The sequence below is a fragment of the Phocoena sinus genome, chromosome 6, assembly GCF_008692025.1.
Source record: "Phocoena sinus isolate mPhoSin1 chromosome 6, mPhoSin1.pri, whole genome shotgun sequence".
NCBI classification, from domain to species: Eukaryota; Metazoa; Chordata; class Mammalia; order Artiodactyla; family Phocoenidae; genus Phocoena; species Phocoena sinus.
In genome coordinates this window covers 31,040,082-31,059,366 of record NC_045768.1, presented here as the reverse complement: position 1 = coordinate 31,059,366, position 19,285 = coordinate 31,040,082, and the positions used below count along the sequence as shown (strand labels likewise).

At 40.8% G+C, this 19,285-nt stretch overlaps 1 protein-coding gene across 3 annotated transcripts in view; it reads left to right on the top strand.

The window, feature by feature from the left end:
- The window catches only part of PLPPR1 (phospholipid phosphatase related 1), a 370,056-nt gene that overhangs the window by 291,927 nt on the left and 58,844 nt on the right, over positions 1–19,285 (top strand). The gene's annotated exons all lie outside the window — the stretch shown is intronic.

Genomic DNA, 19,285 nt, shown 5'->3' with positions numbered 1-19,285 from the left:
CATGCGTGGCTCAGCTGCTTCTTCCTTCCCCGTGGGAGCCAGGTACCACAGGAAAGATGCGTCCTAGTCTGTTCCTTCTATGTGGGGAAGGACTGTGGTTTTCTAGCTCTCTGTGACTGAGTAGGTCAGTCCACCTAAGTCTGTGGCTCAGTATTAGGAGATTCAGTTAAGCCACATCCTCTAACCCAACCGTTAGAACTAACAAGGGACTGTCTTGATCTGACACCTTCTCTCTCTCCTAATTGATCAAAACACTTGCAGGGCTAAAACAGGTGCTATTTACGAAACAAAAGCTGGTGATTCAAAAACAAAAGTGAAGCAAAAACACCACTCTCTTTTAGAGTTGTGCTGTTTTCCTTTCTGTTACTGTAGGCAGCATCGAGAAGAAATGCTATAAGGGTTTATTAAATTGAGAAAAATATGCCCACCTAGAAACGCATGTTCCAGGAGTTCAGAGTATGGCCCCAGAGATCAAGGCAAGTTTTATAGAGGAGTACCTAGCCAGTGCTGCCATATACCTAGAAGGGGTTGCATGAAGGTAAAATGCTGGATGAGCATTAAGGGTGGGTGGGAATTAGGCAGTCTTCCCCTGCTTGAAATAGAATTGAATTAGAGAAAGCTATAGATATGTATATGTGTATTTTGATGTATCCTTCCTTTGTGTTATTCCTTAAGATCTCAAATTTGAAGTCCCAGAATTCTAAGATACAAAGCTAAAAGAATTTTGAGGATAGAGGGGCCAGAAAGATGGGATATCAAAATTTTCTAGAAAGTGTAATAATTCCTGAGTAATTATATCTGCCGTCTAGCATTTATGTTATGGTAGATGTGGAAATTTTGCATTTATTTTTATTGTTGTTTAATAATCTTTCTATCCGTGACCAAATGTGGGGCTTGTGTATGTGTTAAAGAAAGACAGCTCTTTATCTCATATACTGTGCATTCCAAATCTAAGTATTTTCCTTTCCCCCAATTCCTTTCATAATTACGTGCTTTTGCCTGTGCCAGTAAAAGGGGAGAGAGAAAAACAGACCAGTATTTGTTGTATTAAAGAAGTTTCTAACACAGAAAGAACTGTTTTAATTTCAGTCTCATTACAGCTAAATGAGAGCTGTAAGCACTCGTGATACTAGTTTACCATGATGGCGATGCATCTGTCTTCCCAATTCCTAGGACTTGGAAATGCTGAATCGGCAGCTGCTGGGATATTTTTTTCACTCTCAAAAAAAAAAAAAAAAATTTTAAGACCTCCAGCATCTTTCATTTATATTGGAAAAACCAAATATGTACATGCTGTTCATTTAGAACAGATGACATTTCTATGTGGATTTTTCTAAGAAAAATAGTTTCCCTCTCTGCTTTGATTTGTGATCATTATAAAATGCTCAGAATTACCAAGAGCACTTATTCTCTGAGTCAAGGTCTCCTGCTGATAGAACACCAGTGCCCCCTACTGGTAAATTTCCCAAAACCTTCCTTTGGAGAATAAGAACAGAAACCCCTTGCTTACAACAGGCATGCTATTCACTGGCCTTGTCTGAAAAGGAGTACTTCTGGGGTCATCTTAGTCTGCTTTATTAGCCTCTCATTAGTGTAATTTCCTCTAATTAGTCTTTACTAAAGCAGCTAGAAGTTATTTCATGCTTGGCTGACTTTATTAGAAAAACACTTTTAAAGGTATCAGCAGAGCTTTATACCTGACAAAAGGCAAACCAGAACTAACATTTGATTATGGTAATGTCATTCCTGTTACATTATGTTTATATTTAATTGGGGAAGTCCCTCCAAATAGCTTCATATTTGTCTTCCTATATCTTCAGTATTTATAGAACTCAGGCATAGAAAGACTTTAATACCTAATGTTCCAGATTTACTGGAATCCCTTCTAGTGTCATCTCCATCAAGTAACTGCTTGCTTTCCCCTAGTGACAGAGAACACACCACCTATCGAAGCAACCCGTTGCATCTTTGAACAATTCTGGCAGAAAGTTCATGGAGGGCTTCCCTGGTGGTACAGTGGTTGAGAGTCCACCTGCCAATGCAGGGGACACGGGTTCGTGCCCCGGTCCAGGAAGATCCCACATGCCGTGGAGCGGCTAGGCCCATGAGCCATGGCCTCTGAGCCTGCGCGTCCAGAGCCTGTGCTCCGCAACGGGAGAGGCCACAACAGTGAGAGGCCCGCGTACCGCAAATAAAAAAATAAATATTGGGGAATTTCTACCCTTTGATTACTATACAACAACCATAATTCCTCTTAATTCTTCAATATTTGAACAGAAAGATCATGCTTTTCCCCTGACATTCTTCTTTTCCCCAGGAAGAGTAATGTCAACTGTTAGAGAAAAGGCAAATATTTCTATAAATGTGAGATCAAAGGGGCAAAGGTTTAGGACTGAATGCCAGTAGAGTATAAAATTCTTACTTTCAAATGTTGTACTAATTGTTACTTTCTCTCTCACACACACACACACACATCTCACGGTTACCATAATATACTTTAAAAATGGTCATCTTTGAACTTGGTAAAGAAAGCAGGAGAACAATTCGGCTTCTGTGATAGTGTGATTTGAAGGTTTCTAAGAAGATCCAATCTCAAGGCTACCTTCATAAATGCCTGGAAATTGTTAGACGTCCCTGCTCAGTCCACATATACTTAAATTAAGCAAGCAGTGTTACACGAGGGTTTCCAACAAGGTTTGAAACTTAGACTGAGGTTTTTTAAGTAGCAAATATCTCACAAGACCACTGGATCTTTGTAAGATGTTTGTCATCCCACTGAGTTCTGCCCCTTGTCTTCAGGCAGATACATAATCAAGATGCCTAGTGCTCTCAGTATAACTCACTCCTCCTCTCCTTTTACCTGCAGCCTTAATTTTGGTGTCCAGGTAGCCAGTCATCAAGGGTATTGCTATGTTTTACTTAATCATAAAACGAGCGATGCCCTTAAGCCCAGAACCACTGCCACATTGGTATCGCTGGGCTTGTTCTGCCACTGAGTCCTAATGAGTTGCTCTTTGTTGTTATAATTTTCCTAAGAGAATGCAAGATGGTTGTGTATGTTATATTCTCTAGGAAGCAGACACTGAGATGGAAGAGGCATGAGGAAAGTTCATGGGGGCGTAAGACCTGTGGAAAGGCGGGCGCAGTACTGGGCAGGTGGAGGCATTACCCTACGGGGCAGACCAGAGGAGGTCTCTGCCAGCCCAGGGGAAGCGCGAGAGCAAAGGTTGCTCGTTTAAGGAGGCCCCACAGTTGGACAGAAGCAGCTAGGCCTTTGTACCACATCTCGTTCAGCCATTGACTGGGAACACTCCAGGAACACGGCTTTGGCTACAACTGCCTTGCCCGGTCACTGGCTGGGGCCTGTCCTGAAAAGAGCACACCCACAGCTCAGAATGTGAGGTAGGCCCTGAGGGAGCTCGCTGCTGGAGGCTGCCAGCCAATCGCGTTCCTCGAGGCTGGGCAGCAAGTGCTTCTGGCAGGGAGAGCGCTGAATGACGCATCTCCATTTTTGCCACAGTGGTTTATGGTTTGTTACCAGATCACTCTTAAGTCAATCAACATCTGTAGTTGTTGTTTTAGGTATAGAGTGGCTGTTGTACAGCAATACGTATTTTAACGGTTTAAAACTCCAAATTCAGTGCTTAAAGTTTTTTAATTTGTGAATCAGAAATTTGAAAAGGGTCTTTCTTGCTTAAGTGTCTTATGTGGTTGCAGTTAGATGTTGGTGGAGGCTGCAGTTCTCTGAAGGCTCATTTGGGTCGGTGTCCAGCATGCTTCACTCATTGATGGCTGTCGCCGCCGGCTGTCAGCCAGGAGTTCTACTGGCACCACCGGCACCTTCATGTGGCCTGTTTGTTTGTGCCTTGGGCGTCTTGATTTTGGAGTGGAAACACCCCAAGAAGAAACATTACAAGAGACCAAGGCAGGAACTGCAAGGTTTCTTCTGACCTAACCGACCTCCCCTTCATCACGCTTCTTCCCTGAAACGGGCCAAGAAATGCTCGTGTGAGCGGTGCTCTCCCTACACCCAGAGTAAAGGAACATCCTTATCTCTGAAGACAAAGGGATGCTAAGAATCTTAACATGTCTTGCTAAGTTTCCCCCAGCTTACTGCAATTTCCTCATACTCCTTAATCTATCAGATTCCTCCACTGCTGTGCACCTCACCAGGCGTAGCAGGTCTGTTTCTTTGGGTCTTCGTTTCCTTATGAAGGCTCTCATATTTGTATTTAATATTTGTATTTAATATAAAACTTATATTAAATACATTTGTGTCCCTTTCATTCTGTTGGTCAAGCAAACCACCTTCAAGGGTAGGATAATTCGACTCCACTTCTTAGTGAGAAAAGCAGCAAACAATCTGTCATCATATTTAATCTGCCATAGTTGTGTTTTATTAGAAAAGGAGTGGCTTGAGGGGGTGGGAGTGGGCAAAATGAGTGAAGGGGGTCAGTAAGTACAACTTCCAGCTGTAAAATAAATAAGTCCTGGGAGGGACTTCCCTGGTGGCACAGTGGCTAAAAATCCACCTGCCAATGCAGGAGACACTGATTCAGGCCCAGGTCTGAGAGGATCCCACGTGCCTCGGAGCAACTAAGCCTGTGCACCACAACCACTGAGCCTGTTCTCTAGAGCCCACAGGCCACAACTACTGAGCCCATATGCCACAACTACTGAAGCCTGGGCACCTAGAGCCTGTGCTCCGCAATAAGAGAAGCCACCGCAATGAAAAGCCCGTGCACCTCAATGAAGAGTAGCCCCCGCTCACCACAACTAGAGAAAAGCCCATGTGCAGCAACGAAGACCCAATGCAGCCAAAAATAAATATTAAAAACAAAAAAAGTCCTGGGGATGTAATGTACAGCATGGTGAACAATACTGAAAGTATTATAATATTTTATAATATTTGAAAGTCACTAAAAGAGTAAATCTTAAAAGTCCTTATCACAAGAAAAAAAAATTGTAACTACATATAGTGTCAGCTGTGATCGTTTCAGTGCATACAAATATTGAATCATACTGTACACCTGAAACTAATATGTCATCTGTCAATTATACCTCAATTTTTTTTAAAAAAAGCGCCTTGCTCTCAATCACCTACTATTGCAATAGGTACTGTTAATTTTCTTTTTGTGGTGCCTCACACAAATATTTCCCATTTCTTCAATCATTGCCCCTTTGACGTGGTGTTGGATTTCTTATTGTACTTCTTTAATGTGCTTTAGTTTATTGCTGCCTCAGTGTAAGTGCAGCAACACATCAAAGCAAAATATTCTAAATATGCACCCAGAGAAAAGCAGCACTATGACTGTCCCTAAGTTCTAGAACTGTTAACAGCCAGGAGAGAACACATTTGTGGAAGTGACACTGTAGTATTCACGCACATTGGGTTAATCCATTTCATAAACATGAATTAAGTGTTCACTGTGTACCAGGAACTATGCTAAGTGCTGGGGCTACAAAGATAGTCACTTCCTTGAGGAGCTCACAGTTTAGTGGTGAAGATTGTCATGCAAAACAAGTAATTACTGCTCTGTGTTTTGCACTCTAATGGGAAAATGAGGCTCTATGGGAATACAGAAGAGAAAGTTTCAAACGCTGCCTAGAGAAAACAAGGAATTATGCCTCAAAGAATTTCATCAGGCAAAAAAAAAAAAAAAAAAGGAAGAAGGAACAGTTGAAGCAAAGGGAAAAGCATACGAATAGGCACTAAAGTATAACAGAAGCAAGACATACGTAGGTAACCTTACTTTTAGTAGAAATGGATGGTTAGTCTATTGGATACTTGCAGGGAAGAACTATGAGATGGGATTGGAAAGGTAGGGAGAGGACGCAGCTCATCAGATCCTGGGTGACATGCTAAGAAGTTGGGATTATTATCCTCCAGAAAAGGAAATAAATAGACTTGAGTTTAAGAAAAAGTGCTCCAGTGGCAGTGGGATATTAGTGAAATAGAATCGACCAGACTTGGAGTCTGCCTGAACGTAGAGGGGAAAAAAAAAGGAAGAAGGAAGAATCAGGCACAATGCTTCATTTTCTGGCTCGTATGGGGGGTGGTGTGATTTTTTAGAGAAGGAAATACTGCAAGAAGAGGTTTTAGGAGGTGGAGGGAGGACAGATATGATTCAGATTGAAAATCTTGAGTGTAAGATGTCTAAGAAACATCTAGAGGAAGGTGTTGAGTATGGATATAGAAATAAGGGTTTAGAGTTCAAGAGAGAGGTCTGGGTTAGAGTTTCCGTGAAGAATCGAAGTATAGGTGGTGATTGAAGCCATTAGAGAAGTTGAGGAGAAAGTAAAGTCTAGAACTCAAGAAAGGGGTTATGTAAGAAATAAAGATCTCAGCATATGAGGCAGCTGAAACCCTGGGAGGACGAGATCCCCCAGCAACAAACAATGAGAAGAAAGTACAGAGCCAGTGGTAGAATGAGGTGTGCACTTGAAGAGAGATGGCAAAAGAGACTTGAAATGGAATTATGGGACCAGGAAAATAACCACAAAAGAAAGGAAACTAAGGGAAGAGAGAAATTCAAGAATAAAAAAAGTGACCGGGAGTGTCAAATGCTGCAGAGGCATCGATCAAATAAGCTTAGGAGTGAAGAGTGTTTTGAGTTTTTCAATTAGGAGGTCATTGATGACTTAAGTGAGGCCAATTTGAGAAGACCGGCCAGAGCAAGTGAAGTTAACCCCTGAGTAGCTTTGCCCTGTAGAAAAGTAAAAAGAGCGTCTGGTAGCTAAAGGCAGTAATAAAATCAAGGGAGAGTTTTATTTTTTGTTCTGTTTTATTTTGTTTTTAATGTTTAAGATGTGCTCAAAAGCAGTGAGGATGGAGAGGTTCAAGATGCAGAAAGAAGAAAACTAATGGGAGCAGTGTTTTCAAGAAAGACAAATGAGTTAACAGCCGAGGGGAAAGGTTTTTTAAAGCTTTTTTCCTCAGTCTTGTTTCTTTATTGCTGTTAAGTTACATTTATGCCCCTCTCATATCCACCACCCAATATTTCAGCAATAGATTATTTTAGACCCAAGTGTTAGGCCTTCTGTTTTCTATCTCTATGAAATTTCTTTGAGTTAACTTCAGTTTCTCATTCCAGGCTGCTGAGGACTTTCTGGATTCTGATTTTTTCTTTTGGTATAGATGCTATCCCTTCAAAGTTCACATTCATCATTCACAGATTTGGTAAGGCTGACTTCTAACTCATTGACATAAGACTGAGAAATGCACACAACCTAGATTCTTCCATTAGTATTACTACTGATTCATTAATAAGCTCATGTTGAGTTCGTCCAATATTCGATATACATGTCATCCAGTTCACATTCCTATCTTGTCCGTCAGGTTTCTCAAGGTCAACTTTTGCCAGATTCTTGGATGTAGCCAAGATAGACCACAAATAACTCATATCCCTCCTATGCCAATTGAGTAGTTCTGTTAAAGAATGAAATAAGATCAGCCTAAGATGACCTGACTCACGCTTAGTGAACCCATCCTGGCTCAGAGAGATCAGTGCTTCCTCCTCTAAGAGCGAAGAAAGTTGCCCTGTAACATTCTACAGTCATGCCCTGGATAACTATAAAATTCAGTCATCATCATTAGCAATGCTTTTAAGTCTGTATACTTCATTTTTTGAAATTCGGAAATAATGTTTGCCCATATCTAACCTTCCTGCTTCTCTTTTACTCTCAGCAATTTCTTAAAACTCTCATTTGCAAGTTTCTCAGTGTCCTGAATGTGATTTCTGTTGTAAAGCATATTTAAACTCATTTAAAGCAACTTTGTTATTTCTTCGATCACTCCCTACATTTGGGACCAATGCCATTCTCACCTTTTAAATCTAAAGATGTTTTCTCTAGACAGGGAAGGCAGACAAATAAATATTAAATAACGCATCTTTCTCGTCCATCCATCAATATCATCTATCAATATCACATCATCATTCTGTCTTGTTACATCAAATTTAATTGTAGCGTTTTTGTTAACCACTGTTTACACTCTGGATTTTAGACACCTGAACACACTATAAAAGAGAACCCCTGTCTTACGTTGGTCTCAGTTGGCTGTCTCTTTCCTTTCATCTTATATACATCCAGTTGCCAAGTCTGGCCTCATCATAGAGCTCCCATACAGCCCAGAGAGTTTCTTTCAGTTGTTTCTCCTTTTCTTTCTCATTAGAACTTCATTTGTGAGAATTTTAATGATCTAGACCGATTTCTCTTTTAGGTTCTCACGTCTTAGACCTGTGTCTGCTTCATCTTGAGATCTTTTAATTTTTTTTTTCATGAGTTCACGAGTCTGACCAAACTCAACCTTTCCTTTCTTAGATACACTGAACTCCTAAGTTACATGGGCAGAGTTTTCCTACTACGTCCGCTTCAGGCAATTTATTTTTGATTTAATTATTTTTCATGGATTAGAGCATATTGATCTGATAGGTTACCTATAAATAATCCACTGCCTTATTTTATAAGAATATCAAAATTAACTGCAAATTTGATAAATATTGCATGTGAATTGTGGGGCAAATGGAAAATAAAAGTTATGTGGCATAATAGGTACACAAAATTATATTTCTCAACTACCAATGTGGCTTGAATTAATTATCAGAAAGAGGTTATAACTGATGAAGTAATTGCTTTAGCTTATTTTTGATATATGATTGACTAGGACAAACATTTGTACATATCAAATCCCTCTAATTTGGAGACAATCTGTTTTCTATGTTGACATACAACAGAATACACCTTTGATGTAGTTAAAATCCATACTAAAGAAAATGCTAAAACCAAGAAGTTGTCTTCATCAAAAGATGTCTTTAAAAAAGTAAAAAGATAATGTGTGAGAATATTTGTTACCTGTGTATCTGATAAGATTAGTGTCCAGAGTTTATTAAAAATTACTTCAAGTCAGTTAAGACAGCGCAAAAAAGACATAAGTAGGCTGTGTGTGTGTGTGTGTGTGTGTGTATACACACACTCACACATACATACATACATGTATTTCTTTATTTTAAGGGACACATACAAACGTGCAAGGAAATGAAGAATATAAAATTTGGGAAAATGGTGGCCTCTTTGGGAGATGGCTTAGGTTGGGGTTGCTATAGGATCCAGTAGGTTGAGATTAGAGCACATGCAGTTAACTCTTGAGCAATGCAGGGGTTGGAGGTGCCAACTCTCCAAATGGTTGAAAATTCTAAATGATAAAAGTATAGTATAAATTATAGTAGGCACTCCGCATCAGTGCTTCCTCTCTATCTGCAGTTCCAATTCTGAGGATTCAACCAACCAATGGATTGTGTAATGACAAAAATTTGGATTTAAGTGGACCCATGTATTTAGTTCAAACCCAGGTTGTTCAAGGGTCAGCTGTATACAGGAAGTGTCTATGGCATGAGGTGATATGTTCAGGTACTTATTATGTATCTAATTTAAACTATAATTCAATAAATATAGATATATATATAGTGAATTTACAATGTTGTGTTAGTTTCAGGTGTACAGCAAAGTGATTCAATTATACATTTTTTTTCCGATTCTTTTCCATTATAGGTTATTACAAGATTGAATATAGTTCCCTGTGCTATACAGTAGGTCCTTGTTGTTTATCTGTTTTATATATAGTAGTGTGTATTTTATATATAGTTGTGTGTATATGTTAATCCCAAACTCTTAATTTCACACATATCAAATACTGAACGATAAAAAACAATAAGAACCCACTGGATTCGGGAGAGCACTGTATTCTGATCCAGGGTCTTTGGCTAAATTATTCTGGTACCTCAAACAAGGGACTTAGCTTGTCTGAGCCTCAGTTCCCTCATCAGTAAAGAGACTGGCTAATCTGCAAAGTGTCTTCCAATTCCCACAGTCTCTAATCCCGTGATCCAGAGAAATAACACAGTATGTAAACCAAGGAACTTCCCCAGTTAGTTTTCAATTTACACATGTTGACACAGACTCGAAATATGAGGAAAGGGACAAAGAATATTAATCTGCTAACTTATTATAAATAAATGAAAAATTCAAACAAGGAAAGACTAAATAAACAAGATTGCATTCGATTATTTGAAACTCTACTGTCTTACCTCTGGATCAAATAGCTACTTGTGCACAAGCCTCCTAGTCACCCTTCCTATATCCCTTTCAAAATTTTAAAAGCAAGGAAAAGTTTGTATAAAATCTAGAGGAAATCTGAAATCTGAAAATTTAGATTTTCAGGAAGTCTAAATTTTAGGAAAACTGAAATCTAGAGGAAAATGACATTCAATGACAAAAATCTCAATCTCAAACTGAAATCTAGAGGAAAATGACATTCGATGACAAAAATCTCAATACATATCCACAGATGTGGTACAGATTGACTCAGAAGAAGGGAAAAGAAACTGCCGCCTACTTATAAAACCTCTTGACCATCCAGAGAAACCAGCAGCGTCATGTAAAGCAAAATAAAAATAATAATAATTGGAAAAATCCCACTGACATTCCTTAATTAGGACAGGAGCAGGCTTTCAGACCTGCAGTATCAAACTATTTGGTTCTCTTTTCACCAATGCAAATCAACATAGTAGCAAATGATAATAGCACATTTATAGTGCTTACTATATGCCAGCATATATAATTAGTTCACTTAATCTTCACATCAGCCCCTGTTGGCAAATACGATTGTCTTCATTTTACAGGTGAAGAAACAGGTATAGAAAGTTTAAGCGACTGTCCCCAGGGTCAGTGAGTGGCTGAGGCAGGATTTAAGTCTGACCTCTTGGCTTCTAGAGTCTGGTCCACTTATCACTGAACTATACTACTCCTCAACAGCAAAAAAAAAAAAAAAAAGTAGCTGTGCCTGATGTCTGTTGCGTGATGCATTAAAAACTACTTCAAAATTCCGTGGTATATAACAGTGGGTATTATTTAGCTTACGAGTTCATGGGATGGCTGCTTAGACCTTATGGGGCGGTTCTGGTCTTGGCTGGGCTCACTCATAGGTCTGAGAGCTGACCAGCTATTGTCAGGGGCTCACACATCCTGGGGTTAGTTGGCTGTCATCTGGGGTGACTTGGCCCTCTTCCATGTAGTTTAGGCATCCCTCCAGCAACCTAACCCAGGCATGTTCTCCTGGCAGAGGCAGAGGTGCAAGAGCAAATGGGGACATACAAGTGCTTTTCACACCTCTGCTTGTAGTCACATCTGCACACATCCCCTTGGCCAGAGTAAGTCACTGCTCTTCAGTAAGAGGAACAACAAGAAAGGATGTGGACACAGGGAGAGGAGAATTGGGGCCATTCACTTACCACAGTATCTGCTGAGAGGTACCAAAAAAGAAGCTTTTGCTGCAATGACAAGGCCTCTCCACTTGTGTCAGGGTTCTTCCCTGAGGCCATGGGCAGCGGCTCCCAAAAGGAGGGAGGTCCCAACAACATGTCATCTGGAGCCAAGCCCTTCAGACAACTGGCTTCAGAAATCTGACCTCCAGAGAAGATTCTCCAACAAGAGAGAGAAAACTCAAAGAAGCAACACAAAGTCAACTCCAACTCCCTCTCATTCCTCAGGCTTCCCCTCTCAGGCTTCTAGATGACCTAACTGGGTACTTATATCAACCTGTCCTTCACTGTAACGTCTGAGAGGAGGATTTTTACAGCTGTCACAGGGAGAGGAAGGGAATCTAAAGAGATATTTATGCGGGAAAGTGTTTTCATTTCCTACTAGGGTTTAGATTTACTACGTGGCAATTTCCAGGGCACTGCTTGTTGCTAATAGTTGCCTTGAGGCAGCTGAGAGAACGTGGACTGTAGGTATGGTCATCTGTGGACCGGCACCCATCTGGCTGGCATCTGGGTCTTACGACTGTCCTCTGGTTTTCATTCATTTATTGAACAAGGATGCATGGAGCACCTACACTAGGCTCTGGGAACACAATAGCTGTTCTGTGTTCACAATCCCTGGGGACCTCTTAGCCTGCTGCACTGATTTTTCACGGTCTCCCAGGTGGAAGGATGTTTCTTCCAGACCCAGAGTGCTCATTGGACTACCTTTAGGAATTAAAGTAGCATGATTATTACTATTCTGTCTCCCACACCTCTCTGTCTTTATGAGTGAATATAACCTCCTCTTCAATACATCCAGCGAAAAATATTTTTCCTGATCCCTCGAGAACAGAGATCCTATCCTACTTCATAGAAAGCAGAGAGCCTGTGCCTAGGAAGGGGTGGGGCTAAGCCTGAGTTAGCTCATACAGTGGTACTGACAGTTTTCAGAAGCTACTTTTGGACACAGTAAGAGGCGGGTGATGTGAGGTGAGGTGTAAGGTGTCAGTTGGTAGGGCTCAAACCAGCACCCTGACTGCACACTCTAGTTATAACCGTTCTGACCTCAAAGATGATGTGAAAATGTGAAGATGCCATTGAGATGTTCTTTCATATACTAGATTCCCTACCTTCTCCTGGCTGTTTTGTGAGGTCAGAAGCAGAGGCAGCAGTCAAGAATGAAAAGATAGCTTATGATGGACAATTATTAACTACTTAAGAATATAACTAACTTCCTGAACGTTTTCAGCTCAACATGCCTGGCTCAAATCGAATGCTCTAAATGTGGACTTCCCTGGCGGCACAGTGGTTAAGAATCCACCTGCCAATGCAGAGGACAGGTGTTCGAGCCCTGCTCTGGAAGATCCCACATGCCACGGAGCAACTAAGCACATGTGCCACAACTACTGAGCCGGCACTCTAAAGTCCGTGAGCCACAACTACTGAGCCCACATGCCACAACTACTGAAGCCCGTGCGCCTAGAGCCCGTGTTCCACAGCAAGAGAGGCCACGGCAATGAGAAGCCCGCGCACCTCAACCAAGAGCAGCCCCCGCTCGCCTCAACTAGAGAAAGCCTGCACGCAGCAATGAAGACCCAATGCAACCAATAAATAAATAAGTAAAAAGAAGTGTTCCCTCCTCTTAAAAAATGCTCTAAATGTGTCTTCTAAAGTAATTTCACATCTCAGTGAATAAATTTCCATTGAAAAGGCATGCTCAGTCATAAGTACCCTAGTATAATGGCAGAGTATTTAGAGGGCTAAATGATACAGATTATGCATTGTGCCATGTTCAGAAAGTTTTTAAATGGAACAATCATTTTCAAGGAACAAAAATCAACCCAAGAGGATAAAAGTGAGAAAAGGGGGCTTAGATTGCTGTGCAGAACCTCCAGTCAGGCAAAGAATGACAGTTTTTCATAAGGATCTGGAGATTAAAGTCTCTGAAAAGCCTTTCTCCTATCGTGTATTAAAATAATTGTTTCTCTAATTCAAATCTCTAAGCAGCTTAATGCCTGTTCTTATCTTAGTTCAATTTAGAGAGAACATAAGAACAAAAATGATGTATCTGTTCAGTGTCTGCTTCTCTAAGTGAAATTGTTTAGGGACTTCCCTGGTGGCACAGTGGTTAAGAATCCGCCTGCCAATGCAAGGGACACAGGTCGAGCCCTGGTCCGGGAAGATCTCACATGCCGTGGAGCAACTAAGCCCGTGCACCACAACTACTGAGCCTGTGCTCTAGAGCCTGCGAGCCACAACTACTGAGCCCACATGCCACAACTGCTGAAGCCCATGAGCCTAGAGCCCGTGCTCCGCAACGAGAAGCCACTGCAATGAGAAGCCAGCGCACTGCAACGAAGAGTAGCCCCCGCTTGCTGCAACTAGAGAAAGCCTGTGCGCAGCAATGAAGATCCAATACAGCCAAAATAAATAAGTTAATTAATTTTAAAAAAATATTTAAGTAACCCCAAAGCTCTGGGCTTATGTGATTGACAACATAGCTGGACATTCTTTCCAAAGACACGGTGAAGAAAGCCTCTCCCAGGCTAAGAATCAAATTGAGAACTGGTCCTAGGATTGTTAGAGGGGTATAATAAGCTCTTCCTAATGAAATATGTTTGGGGACAACTTAACCTAATATTAGAGGGAAGAAAAAAATCTTTGTCCCGTTCAATGCTCTGAATTTAATTGAATCACATGATTTCATCAGTCAGCATTCTCAGCTGACAGAATTGGGGTTCTTACCTAGGGCAAGAGGTAACCATCTTTACTGAAGTTACTGGCTTCCTCCAAAATTGAAAGAAACCATTGATGAGCAAATGTCTGGCAATACCCCATGCTGGATTGCCTGTCGTGTGCCTCTCCTCTGGAGAGGAAGCTCTGGAACCAGTTTTCTTGTCTCAGGAATGTGGAGTACTTTGAAGGAGCACAGGAACCCTTCAAGCATGTACTGAAAACCTCATGGCAACCTAACCTGTTTGAGGACCCATGTCATGCATCTGAAAAGGTGGTACCCCTTATGTCATCAGGGGTGGCCTACTTCTAATCAACTGGTAATGACTGAAGTGCTGTGTGGAAAGTGATCTGAAGACCCAACTCCCCGACAACTGGTGCTGTCAGTCATAATTATGGCACATTTGGCATGATTTTGTCATTTCTAGTTCTGTTGACTTCAAACTACTATTTTTCCTTGCATTTTCTCATTTCTTTAAAAACACAGGGGAAAGGAAACCTGGTTGGGGGTGGGAGCGTGGGTTTAGGTCCTCTGCAGTTTCAACAATGAAGATGGTCCTATATTGGTGTCATTCTCTGACAGTTTGTTAGATGCTTGTTATAAAATGGTACAAGCATTTCTGAACCACAGTCTCCAGCATGGGAATACTTGGAGAAGTGGACCACTGGCCCTTTCTGTTCTGGAGACAGGGAGGGAAATGCACCTCCTGGAATCCCAAAGAGCAAGAAAAGGTTTTGAAACGGCCAGGTCTCTTCTTATCACCTGCTAGACAACAGGCGCAGCTGCATTTGAGGACTGACGTTTCCTGGAGATGGCTGCTTTCCTTTCTCTCCATCCTTTTCCATGCCTGGTACCATAGTGGATATTCAACATGTTATTTGTTGAGATAAGGGTGGAATCCATGCTGCCTAGAGTTGCCTAAAGATGTGCGAAACTGCCACCACTTAGGAAACATTTTTTAAATGGTCACATTCCTGGATTAGCACGCACAGGCATTTTTTTTTTTTTTTTTTTAAACTCACAACACAATGCAGAGGAGCTTTCTCTGTCTCTTTCTGCCTTCTCAGTACATCCCCACTAATCTGTCTCAGAGAACATCGGGGCTAATTCTGTCCTGCCCTTCGTCCCTGTCTTAACCACAATTAGAAAACAAGGACTCCACATCACCTCTCACCCTGTGGTCTCTCATGCCCACACAGCTCCATGCATCTCTAATTGATCCCATCACCTACCTTCCTCAGCCCCTACATTGCTGCCCTATAAACTCCAAAACTCACAGGTCTGTCATCAGTAAAGCCCCTTATCTTCTTAACCTTGTCTGAACAATTCCTTCTTCTTCTTACCGTGAACTTGGCTTTCTTAATTATATTGCTTCCCTGCAGCCCTCCCAACTGGCCATGTTTTATTTCCTATACCCCTCGTGTTACTGGACTTAGAGACAGGGTGGGTATTTTCCTTGCTCTTCATTGCCTCTTGTAGACTCTCCTTAAAAGTCACTCAGCTTGGGCTTCCCTGGTGGCGCAGTGGTTGAGAGTCTGCCTGCCGATGCAGGGGACGCGGGTTCGTGCCCCTGTCCGGGAAGATCTCACATGCCGCGGAGCAGCTGGGCCCGTGGGCCATGGCCGCTGAGCCTGCGCGTCCAGAGCCCGTGCTCCACAATGGGAGAGGCCACAAGAGTGAGAGGCCCGTGTACCACACACACACAAAAAAAGTCACTCAGCTTGTAGTTATCAGAGAAATGCAGATCAGAACTACAATGAGGTAACACCTTGCACCGGTCAGAATGGCCATCATAAAAAAGTCTACAAATAACAAATGCTGGAGAGGGTGTGGAGAAAAGGGAACCCTCCTACACTGTTGGTGGGAATGTAAATTGGTGCAGCCACTATGGAGAACAGTATGGAGGTTCCTCAAAAAACTAAAACTACATTTTGATCCAGCAATCCCACTACTGGGCATATACCCAGACAAAACTATAATTCAAAAAGATACATGCCCCTCTATGTTCACAGCAGCTCTATTTACGATAGCCAAGGCATGGAAACAACCTAAATGTCCATCGACACATGAAGGGATAAAGTAGATGTGGTACATATATAAAATGGAATATTATTCAACCATAAAAAAGAATAAAATAATGCCATTTGCAGCTACATGGATGGACCTAGAGATTATCATACTAAGCAAAGTAAGTCAGAAAGAGAAAGACAAATACCATATGATGTCACTTATATGTGGAATCTAAAATATGACACAGATGAACCTATCTATGAAACAGAAATAGAATCAGGGATATAGAGAATAGATTGGTGGTTGCCAAGGGGGAGGAAGGTGGGGGTGGGGAAAGACTGGGAGTTTAGGATTAGCAGATGCAAACTGGCATATGTAGAATGGATAAACAACAAGATCCTACTGTATAGGACAGGGAACTATATTCAATATCCTGTGATAAACCATAATGGAAAAGAATATGAAAAATAATGTATATATATATGTATGTATATATATGTATACATAACTAAATCACTTTGCTGTATACCAGAAACTAACACAATATTGTAAATCAACTATACTTCAATTAAAAAAAAAAGTCACTTAGCTTGAAGACTCATACCGTCAGTCAGTACAACCCACCCTGCCTCCTTGGCGCCCTTACATGAAGTCTTGGACCACCCCATCTCCCATCTCCCATCTTTGGAGATTCTTGTTCTTGGCTCACTGTTACTTTCCCACCAACCCTAATCTTGTCACCAGCTTCTTCATTCACCTTTGCTCATTCGTCCCATCTCCTGGACTCCCCTTTCCTCTGTGTATGCTTGCTAATTAGGCGATCGCATACTCTGATGACTCCCAAAATATGTCTCCAACTTATATACACCACTGCCTCCTTGACATTTCTGTTGAATGTCTAATAGGCATCTCTAAATTTATATGTTCGAAATTGAACTTATTTTCCCCAGTCCCCAAATCTACTCTCTTCTATTGCCTCCCCCATGTGGACAGAGACTTTATTTTGTGCACTGCTGTTTCCCTAATGCCTATCATGTAGTAGTTTATCAATAAAAGTTTAATGAATGCATTACTTTATATCTTCACAATGGTAGTTGAAAACTAAATGTACAACAGACAGTATTTTACTCCTACTTCATTGTGAGGGAGAAAGCTAAATAGGATTTCGTGAGCTTGTTTTGGAAATGTGATAGCACTGCACTATTACTGGTATTCGAGTACCTGGTAACTGACCTGTAAACTAACCTTTGTACAATACCAACTCTGATTTCTCTGCTAAGGGTCTCTGCTCCAATCTAATACAGATTCCTATCAAGGTCACCCTCTTCAATGACAGGTTTGATGGTGCCACTTTTCTGCTCAAAATCCTTCAGTTATTTCCTTTTGAGTATATAATAAAAGGTTGATTTCCTCTGCCTGCCACGCAGAGCTCTCCTCTTCCGAGTTTGCACCTACCTCTCCTCTTTTATTCTGGTTCCTGAATACACCTGTGTCAACCAGAACGTATTATCTCATATAACTGTAAAGATCTCTATGTACTAAAATAGAAAGATGGTCAAAATATGTCAGGAGAAATACAAGCTGTGGAACAGCATGTACAGTATGATTCTACTTTATGTACTTTAAAGTCTAGAAAAATAAAGACATACCACATATTAATTCCAATGATAAAGATTTTCAGTTTATACCAATATGTATTAGTGTTTTATTTTTGAAAAGGTTCACAAACTCATAGAGAAAGAGATCAGAGTTGTGGCTACCAGAGGTGGGAGCAGGGGGAATAGAATAGAACAGAATAGAATAGAAAGAATAGAAAGGCCAGAAATAAACCCACACACCTATGGTCAATTAGTCTATGACAAAGGAGGCAAGAATATACAATGGAGAAAAGACAGTCTTTTCAGTAAGTGGTGCTGGAAAAACTGGACCGCTCTCAATACATGTAAAAGAATGAAAACAGAACATTCTCTAATACCATACACAAAAATAAACTCAAAATGTGTTGAAGATCTAATGTAAGACTGGACACTATAAAACTCCTACAGGAAAACATAGGCAGAGCACTTTTAGACATAAATGGAAGCAGTACCTTTTTTGGCCCAACTCCTAGAGTAATGAAAATAAAAACAAAAACAAACAAATGGGACCTAATTAAACTTAAAATCTTCTGCACAGCAAAGGAAACCATAAACAAAATGAAAGACAACCCACAGAATGGGAGAAAATATTTGCAAATGAAGCGAACAACAAGGGATTAATCTCCAAAACATACAAACAGCTCATGCAGCTCTATGTCAAAAAAACAAACAACCCCATCAAAAAATGGGCAGAAGATCTAAATAGACATTTCTCCAAAGAAGACATACAGCTGGCCAAGAAGCACACAAAAAGATGCTCAACATTGCTGATTATTAGAGAAATGCAAATCAAAACTACAATGAGATATCACCTTACACCAGTCAGAATGACCATCATCAAAAAATCTACAAACAATAAATGCTGGAGAGGGTGTGGAGAAGAGGGAACCCTCCTAACACTGTTGGTGGGAATGTAAATTGGTACAGCCACTATGGAGAACAGTATGGAGGTTCCTGAGAAAACTAAAAATAGAACTACCATATGATCCAGTAATCCCACTCCTGGGCATATATCTGGAGGAGACCATAATCTGAAAAGATGCATGCACCCCAATGTTCATTGCAACACTGTTTACAATAGCCAAGACAATAGAAGCAACCTAAATGGCCATCGACAGATAAATGAATAAAGAAGATGTGGTACATATGTACAATGGACTATTACTCAGGCATAAGAAATGAGATAATGCCATTGCAGCAACATGGATGGACCTAGAGATTATCATACTAAGTGAAGTAAGTTGGACGAGAAAGACAAATATCATATATTACTCATATGTGGAATCTGATTTTTAAAAATGATACAAATGAACTTATTTACAAAACAGAAACAGAATTACAGGTATCGAAAACAAACTTATGGTTACCAAAGGGGAAATGTGTTGGGGAGGGATAAATCAGGAGCTTGGAATGAACATACACACACTACGATGTATAAGATAGATAACCAACAAGGACCTGCTGTATAGCACAAGGAACTCTACTCAGTGTTCTGTGATAACTTATATGAGAAAAGAATTTGAAAAGGAATGAATATATGTATAACTGAATCACTGTGCTGTACACCTGAAGCTAACACAACACTGTAAGTCAACTATACTCCA